Genomic DNA, 19,191 nt, shown 5'->3' with positions numbered 1-19,191 from the left:
TTCAGCAGATCTGGGCAGGGGAAGCAAGAAGTATTACACCTACATGATGTACTGTATGCTGAGATAACAAGTATTTACAATTACAAACAACAGCTCTGTAATTCTGTGGCTACTGCCCCCAGCAGAAGGGTTATGGAAGCCACCTTAAGCTTCTGCCTGGAGTGCTTGAGGCACTACAGCTTCTCTGTTTGGGGACAGCACCCTTCCCTATCCTGAGCCTATTAAGATCCAGGGCCTTTAACCTGTTGGCTGATTCAGGAGAGTAAATTCAGTCCCATCATTGTAATCAATGGCTAATTTAAATTCTCATTAGCTTGGATCCACTGCATCTTTGAAATCTCCCTTTTCTGCACACAGTGCAAGATCTAAACAGCTCTAGGGAGAAGCTAAGCAGCGTAGGAGGCTGTCTGATAACCAAGGGGCTTTGCAACACAATGTAAGGAGGTCAGGGGCTGGCAGCCCATGCCAGCTAGCACAGAGTTTGGGGTAGCAGAGCTGGGCACAGAGGGAAGCTGCAGCTGGAGAGAACAGAGAACAATCTGGAGAATGTGTGACATAGCAAAAAATATCTTCCCCCACCCCCACCTTGGCCAAGTGGGAGTGCAAAGCCTACCCAAGCTCTTCAGCCCTTCCTGAAGTATTGCAGCTTGTTAAAGAGCCAGGATAAGGTTTTTGCAGCACAGCTGCACCCCACAGATCTAGGCATCCTCTTTTTTCTTGGCACAAGGGATCAGCTCTGTTCATGTGAACAAAATGAACTGAATTTGCTTTCAGTTCAGAACAACCCCATGCCCCACTCTAATGCTGTTTCTCTTCCTGATCTCCTCCCAAGTACTTAAACTGAGTGCCAACCTCTTTGGGAAGTCTGCTTCCAGTTATGGGTGCCGAGTATAAAAAAGCCCCACTGCACCTTACAAATATCTGCTATGCTGTTGAAAATCAAATGTAGTTACTTCTCAGGGGCAGGGTAGAAGCCAATCAGTGAAACACACAGGGAAGAGAAATTTCTAAGTCAAGGTCAAACCCCTCTTCTTATGAGAAGGAGCCAGGTTACACTCCTAGACCAGGGGCAGAGGCATCTGCTACTGATGATAACCATTGTGCACATGTGGAGCCCATATAAAACATGCCCCGTGTACCATTAATCCATCTGGTCTAATCTCTACTTATTCACATCACTCAGCTCATGGCCCCATCAAGACTGCAAACCCATCTGAGACTTGGACCATCTTTCACCGCATTGTTGCATAGCCTCTAAAATAACGGAGCTGAGATGTAATTCAGACAACTGCCTCTGGAATGTAGGTTGCAAGTAAGATGCATGCAACAAACATGGTAGAAATCAAAATTTCTGGGAAATTCCCAAAACAAATCAGTGGAAGTTTTCCAAAACAAGAACATACACCCATTAGATCACCAGTTGTACTCATGTCCCTGGAATGGTACTGGGTTGAATCCACCTGGCAGTATCTAACCCATAACTTCTATCAGCAGGATGTTGTGTACAGCAATTAAGGAGTGTCAGGGGACTGAAAGGGCCAAAGCCTGAATTCCTGACTCAGTCCCAGGTCTCAGGTCCTGCCAGGAGAGTATCACCTGAGTAAGGAATGAGTCAGATTCTAGCACCTTAGGAGCAGCTTTATTGACTATAGCGGTCAGTGTGGAGCAAAGCACTACTCGGATTGAGTGAAGTGATCCAAACCAGACCCTGAGTAAACACTGAGTAATCACTGAGAAGGGATATCAGAATCTGACCCACCTTCTGCATATCTAATTGTGTGTAATAAAAGGTCCGCCTATTGCAGAATCTGTCTGCCTCTGTGCTATTTACAATGCTCTGATGCTAAAAGTCTGGATTATGGATAGTGTTTGTTAAAGATTCCAGGAAGCCACATAGATGTTGCCCTGTGTCCCCCACCCCAACCCTCACCTAGGTCAGAGTTACTGGGGATGATGAGAACTCTGAGATCTCTGAACAGCCGGCTTCAGGAATAAGACAAAGCTGTCTACATCAGGTTTCCAAGCAAGAGAGCAGAGGGCAGGAACATTCTTCAGCACAGAATAACCTGAGTTAAACACATAAGACCTTTGCTCTTGCAAGGCACTGGACTGCCTGTGCCCCAAAGCACTTCAGGAAGAACAAAGCATCGCTCTTGTCTGGAGGGGGAAACCAAAGCACAGAGAAACCAAGGGACTCACCCCTGGTGGCATAGAAGGGATGGGGCAGAGCTGGGATTACTTCTGCATGCCTAGCCTCATGCCCATTCTGGCTATGCAGCAGGCATTTTTCACCCTCCTAGGAACAGCAAGTGGCCAGATAATGTTAGGATGAGTCTTGTGATGGAATAGGAGCAAAGCAGCCTCATACATCTGTGGGATTTGCAATTATTGGCCACCCATTGTGCAACATGGCACAAGCAGCCAGTTGCAGCATGTCTCACCTGAGGAAATACCAGCTGTGGAAAGCCAGCCTAGATAACAATCTTGATGAACCAGTCCTTCAGGGCCCACTGGCAATGTTGCTATTCTTACGTTCCATAAATGTCAGGACAAGACAGGGGTGAATCAGGTGCCATAAGTTCCCTTAGTCCATGTTTAGGTGATTAATCTGAATGAGTTAATGGATTTGAATCCATGGACAACAGTTCTTGTCTAAATCAAGGGCACAACAATGACCACCGTAACAGGAAACACCCCAAACAACCTGCAAAGAAAGATTTCTTCACATATTCCATTGGCCATGTGAAGGAAACAGGGTTTTTGCTGCAATGATGATTTCACAACACTGGACACTTAGGATACAAGTCAGTGGATGTGTCTACATGTTCATTAATGTGCAGTAGTTACTGCACATTTAATTTAGTACTTGCTTAATGAAGTATTAACTAAATGCACAATAACTACAGTTACTGTGCAGTAGTGCCAGCACACAGCTTTTTTTGTGACACTTACTGCACAGTGGCCTAATAGTACTGTGCAGAAGAGTATTAGCAGTGTTTTTGCCCAGCACATTACTGCATGGTGTTATTAGGCTACTGCACATTAAGTAACTTGTGTGGATACAGCCAGTGACAATCAAAAAACCCCAGGAAGAACCAAACATGCTGAATCTGGATCTTAGATCTAGCAACCTTTTTTGCATGCTATAGAGCTGCAGAACAGGTGAGCTGTGCTAAGCAACCATCTGTCTGGAGGGGAGAACGTTGCAGGGTCAGGGGCTGGCATGGGTCAAGCCCAAGCAGCTCAGAGTACTTGTGATCAGGAAGCAAAGGGAGAACAAGATTGATCTGAGTCATATCTTTCCAATTATACCCCTCAAATCCAACTACGTTCAGGGCCTCGACAACAGGGAAGTGAGAAAAAGGAAACAAATTGAAAAAAGGCCAGCTAATATGGCTTTTCAGGGTTGATTGCCCAAGGCTGAAAGAGCCAGAGGGTGTCTCATGGGAAGGGAATCCATCACAGCAGCCAGGAAACTCAGCGATTGTGGGCACACATGATTTGGAAAGAGATGAAGGAGTGTTGAGAGGGTAGGAAGGCTGTTCCCTGGTGCTCTGCTCCACATTTGCACTCCTATCCCCACTCCCAAGCTGCAGCAGGTAGTGCTGATATGCGGCACAGCCTGTGGATTCCTCATCCACATCACAGATCAGCCATGTGAAAGCCACCTGCCCCCTCTCAGCTACACCCAAGAGCACCTTTCCCCACCACCTACCCTTTTCTCCAGCCTGGGCCCAGCAGGCACCACCCAGTCTTGTAGTGACTAATAAACTCCAACTTCCTAGCCCACTTGGGTAGCTAATACACTCTCATGGGCACTTCACAGGCTCCACATGCCATCAATCAAGCCAAGCTTTGTAAAACTGGCTTTGCTGGCAGAGCTGCCCTTCATGGATCAAGCAAGGTGAAGTCAACGGGATAGGAGAGAACACCTAACATCAGCCTTCCCTCCCTAACAGGTGCTCACGGCACTACATTAAACAGAGATACCCTTAACCTAAAGCAATATGTAAACCAGAAGTAAGGACCCTGGATTTCACTTCAGCCTCCTCTGGGAGCCACTCTTACAATTTCTAAGAAACGCAGTGCAGGATTGATCAGCTCCAGAAACACACATCTCAGATGCACCTCAACAGCTGTGTGTTTATGGTAGTGTCCAGCCCACAGAGAGCTCTTGGCATTGTGATGTGCAGAGAGCAGAAAGAATTCAGGCTATTAATTGCCTGCAAAATACAACTTTTGCAACAAATATAGTCAAAGTACACCTCATCTCTGCTTGCCATGTGTAGCTGGGATGCCACATGCCAGCCGCTTCCTGGAGAAGTCAGCATTTCCCTCATTTCCTTCAGCAAGAATCTTACCTTGACCCCACTAGGGCTACTTGCTGGCAGTGGAATGTCAATGGTGGTTTCTCTATAATCATTAATGGTAACAATCATCCCTTTCATAGGTGCCAGGAAAATAGTTCTCGTTTCACAGGTCGGAAGCTGAAGTCAAGGGATTTGCTCCAGAGAAGTGGGGTGGACCAGGGGGGAAGGTTGGGAATAGCCTGACCCTCAGGCTTCCTGGTTGAATCATTTGGCAGAGTTCCCTCCTCCCATTGGCAGGTATTAATCTGAGCGCCTTCACAGCCCTTGGAGCAATGGAACAACAACAAAAAATCTATACATCTATAGAGAGAGAGAGAGAGAGATCTATATCTATCTATGTCACTCGTGCTCTTTGCTCCGACTGAGCTTCTGGGGGCCCATGCCAAGGTCTGAGCAGCTTTGCCAAGTTTCCAGAACTGATCTGGCACCTAAAAATAAATGCTTCTTTTAAGTCTCTCCTCAGTGACTGAGAACATTGGCCGCTGGCCAAGAAGGATTACGGAGGGCTGCTTTCAAGTTCCTAACAGGCAGGCAGTAAAAAAAAGGTGCATAGTTGTTTCCTCTTCTCCCTCCCTTCCCCATGAGCAACTGCTCTCAGTCATTGCCCTTTGCTGCTTCCTCCTGGCTCACTCTTTTGTGTGTGTGTGGTTTACGGAGCAACCATGTAGCCCCACACACCGGCTCTTTGTGCTGGAAGGAACACTCGCAGGTTTGTCAAGGAAAAGGATTGGAGATAGAGCAACTGAGATATACTCTACAGCTTGCAGTATATCAAGAGCCTGGGCCCAGGGTCAGGGCACAGACCTACCAGCCTCACTCTAACAGAGCAGGGTCTGACTGACTGGCCTCACTGAACTGCTCAGTAAGAGCCGAATTCACATCAGGACTGGAGGAAAGTCCAGCTTTTGAACTGCTCCAGATGTATATCTGTTACCATTGGGCGGGGAGGGGGGATGACTTCCCCCAAGGAGAATAAAGGGTGCAAGGTGCTCAATTCAACCTAGTTAGAAGCTGACTTTCTCTGTGATAAGGCCAGAGAGAACCCAATAGCAAATACAGCAAAAGGGGCCTAGGGGAAGCCACACCAGCTTTTGCCCACTGTTTTTGAGAGAGACCATCTGACTGACTCCTGCTGCCATGCTCCTGATACATCACCTCTCTCCCTTCTTGCTTTTAGCCTCTGTTGCAGTGAAACTCATTGTGTTGAAGTCTCCTGGTTACAAGTCACCTCCTTTCCAATGCAATAGTTGGACCTTGCTTTGCACTATAGGCTTTAATTCCCAACTTGCTTAGCAAGAATTTCCAGAAGGTCTCACTGTCCACCACTGGCATCAGATCTGTCAATCTGGTGTTAGATCAATAAAGGGTTCCTAATACTAAGCATCCAAAAACATGTCCTAAAGCCCTTTAGAACATCTAGCTCAAACACAAGCCACATGTAATGTCTCAGAGGACACCAGTGGTCAGAGCTGGAGGGAGAGGTCAGAGTATACCTGCTTCATCAAGGGGTCAAATTTTCACACTTAAGATAAATAGCTGACAAATAGAGCACAGATTTACAGGCACAGGGCTTTTATAAACCACAGAGGTCTTCTCTGGAGTAGTGGAAGCTACTCATTTTATGTGCCAAAAGCTCAGTTACTGCAAATGATCCCTTGGTTGGAAAGGCTAATTCACTTAGAAAGGGAAATGAGGGGAAACAGCTCTTACATCAGCACGTGGTTGATTACACTAGCCTTGCTGCCAGCAGAATGTGCATTTCTCTGGACACAAGGCTGCTGCTCAGGTCTGAACAGAGTTCCTTGTTGTATAAATCTGCTGCTTAAAAAGTTGCTCCTAGCTTGTGTAATGATGCCAGTCATCAGCACCTATCTGGATATCTCATGGCAACAAATCTATTTTATCACCACAGCCCTCTGAAGTAGAAAAGCACTATCCCTCATTGATTGACTCAGAATCAGGTTTAAGTCATTGGTGCCTTCAGAAGTACTATTAAGGAGGTTATCTTAGCAACAAACTGTGCGTATCAGAGCACAGGGACCCATCTATAGCCATCAGGCCTGTGTGTCTATCACTGTTACACACCGTGACCACACAGAGCGGCAGACCAGGGACACCTCCCAACTTTCCCTGCTCCAAAAACCACAAGGCTCTATTCATTAACTTGAAACCAATGGAGAGCCTCCCTTATATCAGAGCAGCATACGGCCCATGACACAGTTGAGCAGTTTTGAGTCCATCCAAATAGAGGAGAAACAACACACGCATACACCTCTTTCCATCATTTTATAATGCCGGAGTCCTCAGTTCTCCTCACAAATGTATTTTCCATCCTGTTTCTCTCCCTAGAAGTGGAATGAAGAGGATTTCTATCCATGCAAGTGGAGGGTTCACGTGCAAAGAGAAGAACTAGTCCGGTGCATTATGAAAAAAACAGAGGGCTCCATTCATTTAATATTTTTCTTCTACTTTCTTCCCAGTACAACACAAGTGACCAAAGCCTGTGGTTTCTCCAAATGTCTCAGAGCTCTTCCCTTCTCCATAAAAATGCCCAACCACTTCAAATATAATCAGGTGGCCTGGGGAAACTCCAGGAGGATTGTCCAAGCTGAAGGACAAAGAACACTGCATTCAAGAAAGCTTAGCACACTTGATGAGTCAGGCTAGTGCGTAAGGTCCAGCTGCCCAGAGGACAGATCTCACTCTAACACTAAATTGTGACACAGGAATATGGAGGAGGAAATCTCCTCTAACTCAATAATAACAGTGATTGTGGTAGCTATAATCCCAAAAAAACCACCCTCATGTCTTACAAATAAACAAAACATCATGCCTCAGCATGTGTTATGGTATAAACTACAGGTCCCTGATCCAAATGCCTGTACACACACAAACACACTGATACTGCAATGCAGTTTTTTATAGTCATCTTAATATAAATTCCATCCCATAGGTCTTTGCAAAGATAAATACAGATGATCTAACCATCCCTATTTGACTTGGGACTCTATGGAAAACCCAGATTTCAACAGACAGTGGTTTACATCCTAACTGAGTCCACACAGTACACAGCAAAAGTGAATCAAACACAGTGTTTGTGTTGTGTTTGTGTCTTATTCCCACAGAAAAACCTATGTCAGGATAAAAGGGAAAGGATAAGGGTGCTGAAAAAGTGGGAGCAGGGGAGTGATCATGCCTTTGTGCAGTGTTTAACCATTTACCCTGAGGTTCAGTTAACTCCATTTGTTACTGACTTGCACGGATTCACAGATTAAGGCCATAAGGGCTTTAGGATCCTCTAGTTTGAAATGCTAGGTTATACAGGCCTGGGAATTTCTTCTGATAAGATCTGCTGTGGTGGGAGCCTTTTCCATTCTCAAAACAGTTCCCCATTTGGGAGGAATGTTCAGTTGATTAGTCTTGTTCATTTATAATTCAAGCTGCGAAACCAGCTGCTTGAAAGTTAGATCTGCTTCACCAGACTGGTGTTGAGTCTTTTCTTGATCCCATGACTACAAGGAGTCAGGATATACAAGAACAATCTAAGTTACTGACTTCAGTCAGGCTAATAATTAGCCTCTTGATCACACATTACCCTAATCATCCTCTAATTAAGTTAAAATAAAAAACCCTTGTTAAATAAACATCACCTGAGATGCAGTGTAATAAATATTACACTGCATCTCAGGTGATGTTTATTCCAGAGGAGAGTTGTACAAAACAAAAGGGAAGGTCTGGAATGATTTTTTCCATCTCAGACTCCAGCTTTGGGCAAGTTACTTAAACTTCATGGTGCTGTTTTTCCAGGTATGAAATAGCAGGTATCATCCTTGCAAGGTGTTTTACCTGAGGTCACATGGCAAGTGTCAATGTCAGGAACAAAACGCAGCCACCTCTACTGTCCAGTCTGCTGCTCTAATGAACTTAAATCCATTTCAGGGGGAGGCAGATGGGTCTTAGCAGTGTTTTTGCTGAAAGTGAAAGAAGACAGACTCTCAAATCTAAGTGAGCTAATATCCCAGGAACTACAGCTACTCCCCCTGCACGATCTTTCCCCATTCAAAGCCTCCTTTGCTTGCTTTCCTTTCTGTACCAGGCACATTCTTCACATGCCAGCTCCTCATCCAGCCAAATGCTCTCACCTGTCCTAACCAGCCCTGTGGCATACACCTCATTCACACACAGTTGCCACGAGCAAAACCGATGCATGACTCATTCAGAATGAACCCACTCTCCATTTTCTCCTTGAAAGCACCAGGCAGCGGCAGCAGCAACCCGGAGCATCCTCAGGCTCTTTCACCCTGAGGCACCTCTCCCAGATACCAGTGACTAACTAATATAGAGAAGGTCAGTCAGGAGGACAGATCCCTTGACATCTCTGTGATCTCTGGGTTAAGCACTCAAAGTAGGGAGTTAATGCTGCCTCTGTCTTACCAGTCATCAGGCCTTCTGTGGAAACTTCTCACTGCCCTATTCCCCGTCCCCAGGGGGCAAGATGGCTTTTACTTTCTGTCCCAGATCCCCTCAATAAGGGATTTAAAGGCCTCAAAGTTTCCCCAGAGTCTTTGCTCTCCATGGCTAGGACAAAGGACAGTCTGTAGGACACCAGCTTACACTAGTGTCTCTGAGGGAAGGCTTTCAGTCTTCTGGCTCATTTGCTCCTTGGCTTCCCTTTGAAGCTGCCAGCTATCATGGTCCTTTTGAAACAGAGGTGAGGTGATGTCTACTAGGAACCAGCGAGAATGACTACTGGTCACTCTCCAGCAGCCTCAGGGAAATGCTTCACAATCCATCATCAAGCACCCCCATATGGCAGCTTCTGAGGTTTCATGTCCATGCCCACCTTCATGTCCATGCCCACCTAGTGAGACACCGCATGCCATTAACTCTGTCGATTGCTTACAGTTGCCTTGATGCTACAGGCACAGAGGTTCCAACCATTCATGGTTGTAATCAAGGCAGCAGAGCCAGAGCTCTGTTCATGTCCACCAGAGAGCACCTGAGCCTACAACCCTCAAAACACTGCTCCACCAAGACATTCAGAGTCTGTTTTCTCTGTGGCCGGTGTTAGGGATTGGTTAGGTCTAAAGAACCCTTTTGAAAGAGAAGCAGATCTTTTCCCAGAACGCAATACTTCCCTGCGTCTCAGCTCCTGGTTGCTTGGGTCTCTGGGCTTGGCCACCTCCACAGCAGAAGGGAGCCAGTCAAAGACTTCCCTGTGAATGATGGAAAAAGACATCTTATGATCCTCAGGGCTGGATGTTTGTTCCTCAAACAGAAGTGCGTGCTTTTTCTTTTTTTAAAGCAAAGTATCCCTGCAAACATGTATAAACAGAGATCAAACATGCCAAACATCAGGAAGCCAGCAGTCGGCTCCATTTGCCAGGTACCTGGGTATTTTTTTCCACCACATTGCAATAAACAGGCCAAGGAAAGCAATTACTCAAACACCCGCTGCGTGTGTCCAGATCTCCTGCACTCTGTAGTCCACCACCTGGGCTGGATTCTTCTTTCACTTTGACCATTCTATCTCTACAGAGCCACGCTAATGTCATGGACTAAGTGACAAGGTGAATCAAGCCTCACCCTCCTTGTATTCAGTTGCTTTGAAAAGACTTGATTGACAGATAAACAAGTTACCACTGATGATAGCTTGTTTGATAATTCACTGATGTGAGGCAGGTTCAGTGAAACTATACCAGGTTCTTGCCATGCCTCTTTAGACCCTATTGAGCTAGGCTGATGTTACACAGATGACCTCAAGTTCATACTGAGCAGTTTGCTATCAGTTCCTAAAGCCAGCCTCTCCCTTGCAGCTGCTGCAGAAGCAGTCACTGCCCTCCCTTCTCCAATGCCACTCACATATGAAACCGGAGGAGAGAGAGTGAGCCACAAGGGCATATAAGCTGTCTCCACTATAGTTAGGAGTTATCATGGCAGCACATGCACAAGTGTTAGAACTGGCTCTAAGCTACCTTGCCCAGAAACAGAGAGCAATGAACTCCTGACAGCATTGGGCTTCAGTGCAGGCTGCATCAGGCCTCCTGAAATCCTAGGCATTCTCATTGTAGCTTGAGAGGAGCTTTGCTTGAGTTAAACCTCCTCATAAGCAACCTAGGATCATAGGAAAGTAGAGCTGAAAGGGACTTCACAAGGTCATCTCGTCCAGCTCCCTGCTCCCTGGCTAGATGACCCCAGCCAAGTGCCTGTCCAACCTGCTCTTGAACATTTCCAGGGGTGGAGATTCCACAACTTTTCTAGATAGTCTGTTCCAATGCCAGTCCTCAGAAAGCTCCTCCTAATCTTCAACCTCAATTTTCTCTGCTGCAGCCCAAGGCCATTGCTCCTAGTCCTGCCTTATATGGCCCCAGAGAAAAGTCCATCTCCATCCTTTCTGTAAATCACCCTTCAGGTATTTGAAGACTATTGTCATATGTAATCACAGACAAATCTGATTGGAACCAAAGTGAGAGAGAAAAAACACATCTTCACAGCTGCTTACCCTGCTGTTCCTGAGCCAGTTAATTACTATTCCCTTGGCTAATGTCCATGTTAGCTGAACCTGTGCAACTGCTTGAGAGAGAAGTGGATAATAAGCACAAAGCATAGATATTCATGGGAGAGAACCACATGGTCTGACAAAGTACCTGCTTCACAAGGCTGCTCTACCCATGGCCCTGGAGAACTGGAGATAACAGGTCTGCTTGCCACCATCACTAGAAACAGTACATTGTAAAAAGATTAATAAAGACACTAATTTTATCCCCAACCCCTGCTGACACTTGCCATCTTCACCAAGCTGGAATGTCTTGGGGCTTTCACAAGTTCTTCAGCCCAAACAGGGAGCCAGAACTGCTGTGCTGGGCATGTCCCATGACCCACTGCAGCTTGATCTGCACCATGCCAGCCACTCGAACAAAGCAAAATGCTTTGTTTTGCTGGGCCATTATGCCTATCTCCCTGTTGCTGGCTGTGGGAAGAGAGGGCAGGAATGGCTTCAACGGATCAGCATCCAGCATGCTGAAAAGGTCAGCAAGGCAGCCGTGAAAACAACACAGGGGCCATGTGACAGTGCAGGTGGCATAGGGACAAGAGGAGGTTACCTGGTAGCAGCCGGAAAGTCCTAAATTATTGTCAATTCATTCCAAAAGGGCTGAATCAACTCTGTGTCTACACGAACATTGGGGATTCCAAGACACCTATGCACCGCAGGCCAATGGCAGAGATTTACATTTAAGTTTGTCATCATTCCCCATCACATGCTACCCAATGAAACAGAAACAAAAACAAAAACAGGGAGAGGTGGGAAGGGTAAGGGATTGCCAATGCAGCTCCCACTGCCATCAAAGCAAATGGGCTGCATGCTGTTCTCCCAGCTCCCCATCCTTCCCAAACACAGAGGGATAATGCCGATGACCACCATCACCTCTAGCGTGCTTCAGGGTCCTGACTCTCCCTTGCTTTGCCTCCTACAGGGTAATTTACACCTATACATGCTGGCATAATTAATTCTGACCTACTAGCAGTTTACACTAGTAGTACTTAGCACAGGAGAGTCTAGTCGCACCAAGCAAGACTGGCCTGAGGTCACACAGAAATCTGTCCTCAAAGGGAAACCCAGCCCAGACCCCAAGCCCCAGCAGTGACTAAAACCAAGGCCCTCCCTTCTTCACACTCACTTTGCACCCCTGCAAACAGCCAACCACACCCAATATGTTCACAGCACTCGTCAAAAAAAGGAGGGCCAAGACCAAATAATTATCCTCTCTGTCATACAGCAGGGGAACAGGAGAAGTGGGACAATCTCTCCTTTTGGAATTGTTGGTGGCAAAAATCCCCCTCCCACCTCCCCCTGCAACATTTTTGTATGAAGAAGTGAATAGGCCAGAACTGGCCCTTTTGTGCAGAAAATCCCAGTCACGACAGATCTGCCTCATTTCAGCAGGCTTCAAGGTACGGTGCACCACAGCAGGCCAGAGTTAATCCTGTTAGACCATCTTACAGCTTTGCATACATTTCTCCTCTGTCCCATGAATATGCACTGGGGACATTATCTTTGATAAGATATGGCAAAGATTCATGCTAAGTGTGGGCTGGATTTCTGAGCTACTCTGCCTGTGCTGACCAAAGAGTCTATTTCTGGCCCCACAGACTGTGCATGTGTCTATGCAATTAATGTGGGTTATTCCCTCTTCTTCTTCATCAAGTTACCTCCCAGGAGATAGGCTAATCCTTGTTGCTTGCAGGGTCTTGGATACACAGCTGGACCTCAGGCCCTGGAGCGGTTCCGGACAAGTTCATAGATGCTAGGGTCAGAAGGGACCTCAACAGATCATTGAGTCTGACCCCCTGCCCTGAGCAGGAAAGTGTGCTGGGGCCCCAGCCAGATGCCTATCCAGCCTTCTCTTAAAGACCGTCAAGGTAGGGAAGAGCACCACCTCCCTTGGAAGCCCATTCCAGATTCTGGCCACCTTTACTGTGAAGAAGTTCTTCCTGATGTCCAGCCTAAATCTGCTCTGTCAGTTTGTGACCATTGTTCCTTGTTACCCCAAGGGGTGCCCTGGTGAACAGAGCATCTCCGGTTCCTTGCTGCACGCCCCCCTAATGAATTTGTAGGAGGCCACAAGTTCCCCTCTCAGCCTTCTCTTGTGGAGGCTGAACAGATCCAGGTCCCTTAGCCTCTCCTCATAGGGCTTGGCCTGCAAACCCTTAACCATATGAGTGGCCCTCCTCTGGATCCTCTTGAGGTTATCCACATCCTTCTTAAAGTATGGTGCCCAAAACTGGATGCAGTACTCCAACTGTGGTCTGACCAGCACCGCATAGAGGGGCAGTATCACCTCCTTGGTTCTATTTGTCATGCGTGCTAATGGATGATAAAGTGCAGTTAGTTTTGCTGATGATTTCATCGCACTGACAATTCAAGTTAACCCTTCACAAGGCAGGCACCAGCCTGCAGCTGGCTTGGTGTCCCTGCAGGGGAATGTTGCCAGTAATGTTGCTTTTCTCCCATGAGCAATGGTTACAGCCCCGTGGAAGGGCTCCTAACGCTTTCAGGCATACAGAACAGACACTTGGGAAAGACCACAAACCATCCAGTTTGTACACAAGCCTCTGTCTCCATTTTTTGTTCTCTTAATATTGCACTTGCCATGTCTCTCTATGGCCCATCCTACAGAACCTTGTATAGAGGAGTAGAGATTATCCCTGTATTCCACTTCCTGCCACTGCTAACTAGAACTCATTAGTTCTCCAAGCTATCAAGGAACATCGGCTTGTCTGCAACAGCCTTACTCTGCTGTCAGGCTGGAAGATAACAGAGCAACAGAATGGATTTGCTCAGCTAGACTGAGATCATAACCTACTTTTAAGACAGCGTACCACTCGCACACCCACTATTCCCGTCTGTGCTAGAAGGGCCGTGAACAAGAAGCAGGCGGAGTCTTGAAACTCTATTAGTTGGCAAATCACCATCTCCACAGCGCTTTATCCTGTTGGATTAAATATACAGCACATGAATGGTGGTGGAGGAGTGGGGACGGGACAACAATGCAGCCAATTGTGTGAAGATTACTTGCCTTTCACTCAGGGGGCTGGAGGAGATGGGAGACGCATTGATTGTGTGTGTTAATGTGGCAGCAACAGAATGAAGATGTGTTTCCAAGTCGTTAACGGGACCCTGGCCGTTTGGCTCTGGGATCTAGGTGGAAACTACTGAAAAGGGGGATGGAAATCAAAGGTAAAATGATACTCTCTGTCCTGGGAGCTGTTTGCACAGATTTCAGACACACACAGGAAAAATAACTGGAGGTGGAAATCAGGTGTCTGAGACAGCTGGGGCCTTAGCTCTGTTCCAACTGCACCACTGAGATCCCAAAGGGGCACAACTACATCTGTCTGAATTTGCAGTGGTGTAACTAAGAGCAACAGGACTTTTACAAGTAGGAAAGAGCTTGCCCTAACCCTCTGCTACATCCAGAGGACACCTGAGGTCTGGGGACATTTGGAGCAGAGCTCCAAATATTGCAGGCACTGGAATATTAGAGGGAACATTTCAGGGATGGAAGTGAAAGCCACACCTATGATCAACTGGAGAGCAGAGGGATTGTTGCTCTCCACTGTCAGAGAGACCAGTCTGCAGTGCTAATGCCTTCCCCTCCTATGGCTGTATTAAAAAGCCCAAGTGATGTGGGGGTCTGTTTTATAGCTCCTCTAGAAAGTGGCAGCATGGTACCCCCTCACCTTCAGCCCTGAATGCCAAGCAAGGGCCCTTTATGACACCACTGATACTAGAGACAGGAATGAATCGGGCCCAGGCCCCACCAACACCATCTTGAAATGTTACCTCTGCTGCCTTTGTTTCCAGCTGCTGTTACAGGAACCGTGGGCCTTATCTCAGTGTGCGGAGTGAAACACACGCACCCCTCTTGGTAGAATCAGGACTGTGAGGTGGGGTGAGTGACCTGCCAAACCATCTGATAAAGAAGAGCATTTTTTTGCACAGAGGTGTTTCCTAACCTGGGACTGTTCATGTGATGTGAAACCCCACAGTGTTAAGAGTCTCATTCATTGCTGCACTGTACCAGGGCTGGTCCACCAACAATCAATGGGGACCAGCTAGCATGAAGTCAATTGCAGGGTAGGGTTTTGCTGGCACTGGTGAATCAGGCTTTGTATTTCACTGTCTGATCCTATTTCCCTGATTCTTGCTGCTCCACTGTGTATAGTTGCCCCTTGTAAAAGTTCAGCTCTCTAGCACTTCCCAGGGCCCTCAGCACTGTCTGGCTTGGGTGAGGGCTAATGGCTGAACGAGTGGCTCTAGGCCAGATGCAGTCTGAGCTGGCTGTCTCTTGGGCATGAAAAGCTGCCTTCTCACAGCGATCCTGTCTGTACTGGAAATACTAATTTCTCAGGTTAGATGGGGTGACACTCCCAGCCCTGCTGTTGGTCCATGCACAAACACACAGGCAGAGAGGAGAAGGCTAGGGGTCACCCCACAAGTGCGTTAACATCTCCTGCAGCACATTTGCAAGGCAACACATCATTGGACTTTTATAATACGGAGTCTACACTGATCGCTTGTTGCTGTAGTCAGAAAAACAAGTCTTCCAAGCCCATGAATGGCACAGAATAGCCTAATTGGACCCATGAAGCTGATGATTTTCTCTGGAGAGTGCCACAAAGGACACCTGACAAGATAACCTATTGCTTCATCCCCATGGATAGAACATGTGCAAATAGAAAACCATCCTGCTCTGGCCCCCCAAAGGGATAGGATAGGACTCACGCTTTCACAGCACCTCAGGATTTCTTATCTAGAAGGGGTTTGTGTCCTGTTCTACAGGACAGCCTGTTCCTTTGTTACCTCTGTGATGACACTGGTGGGACAGCCGTCTCAGGAGCCATGATATTACTAATTACCTGCAGGATGCAGCCTGAAACCTACCAGCAGCAGCACCATTCACTGGGGATTTGAGTTCATTTACTCTAATTCCACCCCTAAATTGACACTCAAATTCTGATTTAATTACGTAGGTCAGAAAGCTGTAGTCACCTTGGAAACACAAGGGTATTAAGCAGACAGACAGCGCCTCAGCATCCTCCTCTATTAAGTCATTCCTCTCGATACAGGGAGGAGGCTTGAATTGTCAGCCTGAGGAAGATGCTTGTGGAATAAGATTAGGAAAAACCTCACTGTATTAATCTCTGTAATTCCAGCGTTTCCCTGAGACAGGCATGGGTGAAATAGCTCAGGAAAAGTCACCCCATTGTCCAAGATAGTGTACAGCCACACAGCAAAGCATCTGACCATTCAAAGAAACCAAGGCAGACAGGGTAGGAGAAAGGATCAAAAGTCCTGTTTTCCAGATAGGAAACCTTTAAATGTAGGTAGATAAAACCACCTGCCCTCCATAACCAGGTATGTCTGTGGCAATGCTGGGACTGAGCCCACCTCAGGCCTGCCCCATACCAACACCCAATCCAACAAACCCAGCCTTGCTGCCTGCAGAGAACTTGAGCACAAATCCTTGTACACTTAAACCTGTAAAAGAGAGGGGCTGGTGGGGAATCTATTTTGGGCCAGTTTTATTGGAAAACGAGGCACATCCTTTTATACACATGTTCCCATTGAGCAAGCATGCTATAGCAAGGGGTTGTTACAGAGGTGTAAGTGTCTCAGTCAGAGATAAGGATTGATTGCCCCATGCACGGGGACTCTCAATGGCTCTTATGAAGCTAGGTATGCAGTTTTCCTTCCTTGAGCTGTTCACCTTGGTGGAAGGTGGAGCCTCAGCCATACACTGATCTCTCTGTACAACCAGTCCCCCACTCTGAAGAGATATTTCTGGCAGTTCCTGCATTCAGGGCAGCCTAGTTTCCACAGAACAAGGCCAGACCATTGAGAAGAACACAAGCAGCCAAAAATCCCCAACCCCAGAGGTTTGCAGGCTGCTTTTCAGGATCAGTAGCAGCACGAGGGGCTGGTACACAGCCAGGCCTGGGAAGGGAACACCCAGGGAAAACATGCTCCCATTGTCCCTGCTAAATTGTCACGATAGGATCTGGGGGACAACTCCAGCACCCTGCTGAGGAAGCCTCACTCCCTGACAGATACAGGTCTGCTACATCAGGGAGTACCATTATTGCCACTGATCCCTACCCCCGTAGCCAGCAGCCTCTTCCGCTGTATGAATTAGGGTTCCAAACCCTCCATGGACATAGAGCTCTGGGGCTACATGCCCAGACTTGGGCCTGTCTCAGCCTGGGCCATTGCTTCCTTTTCCACAGGGAGTAGATGAGGGAAGCCCTCCTTCCCCTTTGCATCCCAGCCCAGGGACCTTATGTAGAAAGGACTGCTCCTTTCCATGCCTCCCCAGTCCCTTTGGATGCTGCATACCTTTCCTGCTCGACTTCCCTTCTCCTAACCTTGCTCTTCCCATAGACCTTTTCAGGCCATTGATACACAACAGCTATCAAAAGGAGATAGTCTTCTGCAGCATTTTATATCAGCTGATGCTAACCAGTCACTTGGGGACAGCTGGGGGTGCTAGTGAGACCCTTTGTTAACCTTTTCTGTGCTGCAGCTATGGAGGATGTACATGGCAACAGGTTTCTACCCAGGGTGCCCTGTCACTCACCAAGATACCCGGGTGTTAGTAGTGCACAAACGCAGAGGAATGGTCCCTGCCTCCCAGGATCCAGTTAGGCACAAGGCAGGAATTGAGCCCTATGTTAAGACCCTGGGAACTGAAGGACACTGAGCCTGTTTGCATGAGTGAGATTTGGCCCATCCCCTTATAATTTCATGGCGGGAGGTACGCAGAAAGGGATGCTTTGCTGCAGCTCATTTATAATGAGCAACATGCTCCAGCAAACCCAGAAGTGCAGGTGGCAGGCAATTTTTGGGAAAAAAAATAGGTCAACGCTTGCTACACAGGGGACAGAACCAGAACTTGGCTACTGTGGGTGCCCCTGGGGAAGTCATTTAACTCCAATGCCTGGGCTTCCCTTGCTTTAAAATATCTCCTCACCTTTGTAAAGTGCTGGGTGATCTAGGGACAGGCCCAGAGACAAGCACTGAGGCCCAGAGCCAGGATGGTTGTCATGTTTCTGTCCTTCCAGACCCAGTCAACAGCCCCTTTCTGACTAGCTGTGCTCAAAGTCCAGCCTTTAAGTCCCTTCAGCACTGGCCTGCCAGCTTGTGGCAATACCTAACACATTTCCCAGGCTCTGTTGTTCTGAAGTACGGCCATTCTTCCTGTGTCCATTATTGTTCCCCAGACAAAATATCCTGTTTATATTAATTTTCCTAGCTATTATTAACAAAGCTGGCATTCCTCAGAGCTCTGTTGGCAGCTTTATGGCCTTTGATATATCTACAGCACATCTCGGGTTTATGGCAATGAAGTATGTAAGACAATGCTTGCATAAGGGGAAGTGTACAGCTCTGACAGGGATTCTGAGATAATCTGTGTTTTGCCCTGTTAGGCTGCAGGGAGGACTTTTTTTTGTGCCCATCACTAGCTGAGGAACTCCCAGAAGTACCTGCAACGCAGGTTGCAAACTGAAAAGATGAGCCCCATGTGAAACCAGAGCCAGGCACTTCTAAGAAAGCAGAAGGAGACTGCCATGCCAAACTCATCCCTTTTTTACAGTATTTCTTCAGAAGAGCTCCACCCTGCTGATAATTTATGCACTTTCTTAACCTTTGCTGCTTCTCCAGATGCAAAGTGCATGATCAGAGGAAATTCACAGTGTCTGGAGAATTAAGAACACCACCCAGGAAATGCTGCAAGTAATGACTTCATTCAGAAAAAGGTTGATCACACATTTCAGCTCAGCCCCTGGCCCATGCCCTGCCCTTGACCAGTGCTGCCACCACCACCAGCACTTCTGCTGCCCAGTGGGGTCAGGCCAACTCTCAGGATCTCAATATTGCACTTTTAGACAGGAAGGTGCGACACAATTGCACATATACAAACACACAAATCAATTAGGTGCATACACACACACTACCAGCTCAGGCACATACACATCCAAACCAGCCTAGGCACATGCATACCTATCACCAATTCAAGCACATACACTGTACAAAAGTTAGACCCAGATAACTAATTCGTATATCATGCACACAATGACATGTGTCATATATACATACACACACGTATACACACACACACACACAACCCACCTACACATACACACAGGTAAGTTCCTAACTTGGACAGTACAGTGTGTGTGTGTGTGTGTGTGTGTGTGTGTGTGTGTGTGTGTGTGTGTGTGTGTGTGTGTGTGTGCGCGCGCGCGCGCGGTGGGGGAG

General features: G+C 47.2%; 1 protein-coding gene across 1 annotated transcript in view; it reads right to left on the bottom strand.

The window, feature by feature from the left end:
* The window catches only part of TGFA (transforming growth factor alpha), a 72,729-nt gene that overhangs the window by 15,867 nt on the left and 37,671 nt on the right, over nt 1–19,191 (bottom strand). The gene's annotated exons all lie outside the window — the stretch shown is intronic.

Source organism: Alligator sinensis, unplaced genomic scaffold (genome assembly GCF_000455745.1).
Source record: "Alligator sinensis unplaced genomic scaffold, ASM45574v1 scaffold1030_1, whole genome shotgun sequence".
Classification (NCBI taxonomy): domain Eukaryota; kingdom Metazoa; phylum Chordata; order Crocodylia; family Alligatoridae; genus Alligator; species Alligator sinensis.
The sequence above is the reverse complement of the archived record's forward strand: the minus strand, read 5'-3'. Positions and strand labels throughout refer to the sequence as shown.